Source organism: Podarcis bocagei (assembly GCF_964188305.1).
Source record: "Podarcis bocagei genome assembly, chromosome: Z".
Classification (NCBI taxonomy): domain Eukaryota; kingdom Metazoa; phylum Chordata; class Lepidosauria; order Squamata; family Lacertidae; genus Podarcis; species Podarcis bocagei.
The window spans coordinates 21432485-21437725 of NC_138140.1; the positions used below are offsets into that span (position 1 = coordinate 21432485).

General features: G+C 47.0%; 1 pseudogene across 1 annotated transcript; it reads left to right on the plus strand.

Annotated features, from left to right (window-relative positions):
- Window positions 1-2016: 2016 nt before the first annotated feature.
- Window positions 2017-3843, plus strand: LOC308578467 (myotubularin-related protein 12 pseudogene; annotated as a pseudogene). Its single transcript has one exon. The product of its transcript is annotated as a myotubularin-related protein 12 pseudogene (transcript).
- The last annotated feature ends 1398 nt before the right edge of the window (window positions 3844-5241 follow it).

Consider the following 5241-nt stretch of genomic DNA (forward strand, 5'->3'; position numbering starts at 1 on the left):
GGTGAATGCGTCCACCCAGCAGACCCCGTTCCAGGCCAGCTATGGTTATCATCCACGGCTGTTTCCAGAGGTGCTGCCGGCATCCGCGGTCCCGGCAGTGACGGAGTGGCTTCAAGAGCTCCAGTCCCAGCAACAGCTTTTGGTGGAGCAACTGCACCAGGCCAAGGAAGCGTACAAAGCCCAGGCCGACCGCCACCGCCAGGTGGGGCCGGAACTTCGCGTCGGTGACCTGGTTTGGCTCTCCACTCGCCATCTCCACCCCTCTCGACCTTCGCGGAAGTTGGACGCCCGCTTCACCGGCCCGTTCCCTATCGTGGACCAAGTATCTCCTGTGGCATTCCGTCTCCAGTTACCCGCAACCCTGAAGGTTCACCCGGTCTTCCACAGGTCCCTTTTGAGTCCTGTGGCCCCACCCGACGAGTTCCACCCGAACCGTCCCCAACCGCAGCCAGTGTTGGTTCGGGGAGAGCCTGAGTACGAGGTGGAACGCATCCTGGACTCCCGATACCGCAGGGGGAAGCTACAGTATCTCATTGACTGGAAGGGGTACGGACCGGAGGACCGTTCCTGGGAACCAGCGGCCAACGTCCACGCACCTGCCTGCCTCCGAGAGTTCCATGCGACGTACCCCGGCAAGCCGGGTCCGGACCCTCGGTTGAGGGGGGGGCCTGGGAGGGGGGATGGTGTGATGGCCTGGGATTCCGATTCGGAGGATGAAACAGAGGAATCCCAGCCTGCACAGGAGTCCCCGCCTCCAGGGCCGGCTGAACTGGGGCAAGGCCTAGAGGCTGAAGAGCCTGCACCTGTGGCAGTGCAGCAGGAGCTGGCCCCAGGTGAAGTCCTCCTGGCCCCAGAGGAGCCTGATGACTCAGTGGCCACAGGTGAGCCTCCTCCAGGGCCCAGTAACCCTTCGGCCTCTCCTGATCTGCAGAGGCTTAGGGCAGAGAGGCGAAGGGAACTAGTTGCCCCCAGGAGGAGTGCTCGCCTTAAGGCCAGAGTAGGCGGGGCTCCTGGGGGTCGGGACCGCCCCTGACCTTAGAAGAGGATAAAAGCCCACTCATCCCGGCCCCAGGTTGCGGGAGCAACGCCGTTGTTGGCTTCGGACCTTCCTGTGATCCTGATCCTTGCTCGGCCTCCTGTTCCTGACTAACCGGTACTCCTGTTCCCTGCTCGGCTTCCTGTTCCTGACTATCCAGTACTCCTGTTCCCTGCTCGGCCTCCTGTTCCCGACCATCCGGTGTTCCTGTTACCTGCTCAGCCTTCTGTTCCAGCGTTCCTGTTCCCCGCCCGTCTCTCTGCATCGGACCTCGCCCCGCTTCGTGTGGACTCTGCTACACTCACGGTACCTTACCCCCGGGACCAGCACAGGCATCAGGAACAGGAATGGACCAAAGGAAACCTGGAATTCAAAGCAGAGTGTCAATGAAGACTACAACGTTTCTAAAAATTGCCAGCATACTTCATTGTTCCCATGTCTGTCTCTGAAGAGAACCGAAGAGGAATTCCAATTTGGTGTTGGTCTTGCCACAATGCTGTTGCTCTCCTCAAGATGTCTACTCTGCCCAAAGAACAAGATGACAATGTTCTACAAACACAGAAAATCTTCTTAGAGGGAATGTATAAGACACTTGATAACCCTCCTTGTGAAGCCATGAAAGTTGATGTCCTGTCAAGTAGTCTTCCATCTCTGTAAGAGATCCAAATTGCATACACCAGATTTAAACAGCTGATTCTAATAGATAACAGTAGACTTCTGCTATACTGATGTGAAATGGTTTTCATTACAGTGGTACCTCGGGTTAAGAACTTAATTCTTTCTGGAAGTCCATTCTTAACCTGAAACTGTTCTTAACCTGAGGTACCACTTTAGCTAATGGGACCTCCCGCTGTCGCAGAGCCGCCACCGCACGATTTCTTTTCTCATCCTGAAGCAAAGTTCATAACCCGAGGTACTATTTCTGGGCTAGCGGAATCTGTAACCTGAAGTATCTGTAACCCGAGGTATCACTGTACTGGAGAGTACAAATTGGCTAGAAATCGTAAGGAGATGTCTGAGAAAAGCAGTAGAGATTATTGATTTGCTAGAAGCAGAGAATACAAATGTTCTCCTTATAGAAGAGAATGCTTCTGACCTGTGTTGTGTAATCTCCTGCCTGGTTCAAGTTATGATGGATGTACACTGCAGAACTAAGCTGGGATTTCAGAGTCTTATTCAAAAAGAATAGATCATGGGAAGACATACTTTCCTGGATCGGTGTAACCATCTGTGCCAAACTGACAGAGAGGAGGCACCAGTTTTCTTGTTGTTCTTGGATTGTGTATGGCGGTTGGTTTAACAGTATTCACTAGCCTTTGAATTTACAGAGACTTACCTGTCTTGTTGGATAGTATGTGCATACCAATATATAGCACCTTCTTCAATTCTCTGCATCAAAGAGACACTACCACGTATGGAGGAAGCCTTAATACAGAAGGCACCAAACTTAGTTATCTTCAAGTTTGGGACTGGTCTGTGCAGTTTGAACCTGAGGCACAAGCCTTGCTGAATAATCCTCTTTATGCTGAGAAGCTAAAACAAGATAAGAGTCAGAAAAAACCTACACAATTCAAGCATCAATGGAAGCTTCTCTTACCAGTGACACAAACAAAACCATCCCCCAAAAGAGGGTTTTTAAAGGAAGAAATGGACCAGTTAATAAAAAACCTCTTTGGCAAAAGGATCAGCAGGCTGATAACATCTGCTGATAAGCTGCAGAATACCTCCAGAGAATTTTGGGAGCTGGCACTCCAAATCTGCTGATCTCTATGGAATCCTGCTGGCACGCTTAGAGGGACCAGAAATCAAAGTGGGGGTGCAGATATATTTGCGATGGATCCCTGAAGCTCAGCTGCCTAGTGGTGGGACAGTTGCCACTGCAACAAAAGTCTGGGATGTGATGGAGGATGTGCAAGGTTTGCAGAAGCAAATGAATGAAGAACGCAGCCAGAGTCTCTCAGAGGAGGGCGCTGCAGCAGAGTCTCCCTTCCAGAGAAATCCTGCTCACCTGCCTTTTTTATTTCCATTTGTTGGGCTTCAAAGACATTCCCTCAAGCCAGTTTTACCTACGAGCACCTGGAAAGATTTGGAAGGTGTGGACTTGGCTAGGAGAGATGATGGGTATGTTGATTTAGGGGATGTTTGATGTGAGGCTTATGCTCACAAACAAAAATAAAATACTGGCACACTTCTCTCCAAGCACAAAATTGGTTTCCTGGCAATGGCTTTCCCATCTGCCCAATGAAGCTTTTAGCATATGAAGATTTCCTCACTTGAGCACCCGCAATATTTTCTACATGAGTTTTGATCAAGCATTTCAATTAGTTCTTTCCATAAGCATGGGAAATACATAGCTGTGTTGCATAGGGCCCAGTTGAAAAATAAAGTAAAATACAAATCAGTTGCTCAATCATGGAAAGAGTTAAGGTGTTGGGGCACTCTCAAAAGCATAATAAACTTCTTGTTGGAACAATAAAGGGGTGGTGGTCTCAGAAATATCCACCAGAATTAAAAAATCTCCTAGCCAGGTAAGAGTGTCTTCCAGGCACATCTTATAATGCATAGAAAAACATGTGCTGTTTGAAAGATACCCCTGGCGTTTCTAAGAAGAATCAGGTGCCATATTTTATTTTGTTTTGTTTTGTTTTGAATGAACTTGACAGGTTCATATCTGCCTTTTCAAAACTCCCAACTAGAGAAATACTAGGTGTTTCTCTCATTCATCCTACTTGTTCTGATCATCCATGATCTGCAGAATAATAGTTCATTGTTGTATCTTAATAAGTGTCTTTGTTTTCAGTAACTTAAGAAAAATAAATATGCTTCCTTAGACTTGAAAACTAAAGTGTTCAATCTGTGCACATTATTTTATTATGTATTTCAAAAAAATTACCGTACATACCCCTTGATTATAGAAAACTTACAAGTGGTTTACAAAAAGAATAAAACAGTACAATTATTAGGAAAAACACATTCAAAAAATTAAAACCAGCAATAAGGTAAAACCACACTAGCATTCTCAATATCTGGATAGGCTTGTCTAAACAAAAACGTTTTTAGCAAGCACTGCAAAAAGTACGGGGAAGGCATCTGCCTGATGTCAACAGACAAGGAGTTTAGGAGCCACCACAGTAAAAGATCAATTCTGCACAGTACACAAAATGCCTCTGAAATTAAAATTGCCAATCTTTACTATTGACTGTAGGTGACAATCAAAGGAGATGCCGCCTCACAGCCCCCTGTGCAACCCTGCTTTCCTCCACTACTGTATTTAGGAGATACAAAAGTGGTCATGTATAAGCGACCCAGTCCACTTCCAGTTCAGCTCTCCCACACCACCTAGCAGCTAGGTGAAGCAGGGATGGAGGAAAGGTCCACCCATTAGCCTGGGTTGCCCTGTCACTTCGTTGCAGCTATTGCAGCCCTGCTCATCCTTTTGGGATGCTGATAACTAAGCCTAAGTGGCAGGTTAAGCTAAGGTACCCATCCAATCAGTTCAGCAAACTCCTCTTGCGGAATTTTAACCTCACTGGACCCAATAACTGGAAGGAACTCAGGGCATCATCAGACTGACCACCCAAGCCCACCACAGTATTCCTGTGTCAATTAATTCTCCTGTATCCATGAAATATACTCGGAGTCCTGCAGTGATTTCATGTTCTTTATCGCAGCTTGCAAAACAGTGATTGAATTTCCCTCCCAAACCTCAGGCTTTTATATAGATTATTTACACAATGAGTCCCGTCTGATTGGCGTATTCTGCTTCCCTTCTGGAGCCTGATTGGTATTCTCCTGCAGGCCAATCAGTTGTTGCATTCTACGATTCTACCAACCTAACAGGCTGATTAACTTCCTCCTGGAGTCAGATTGGTCTTCTCCTGCAAGCCAATCAGTTGTTACATTCTAGGATCTTACCTGCCTGCTGTTCTAGGATCCAAGCTTAGTATATAACAGTCCAAGAGCTTTTCTAATTGTTCTGTGGCTGTGCCTTGAGAAAATCTTATCTTACCTGCTGAACTGAAGCAAAATCCCTCTTCAGATTTTCTGTGCAACTGACATAGCCAAGTCAGAAGATAAAGTCAGATTTTTGCAAGGCATAGTTGTGAAACCATGAGAAAAACTTTCAGACCCATTAGAATGAATCTGAATACAATACAGTCAAAACATGGGTCAAGTGAAAGTGTGGATGAGCCTTAACTTCAGAG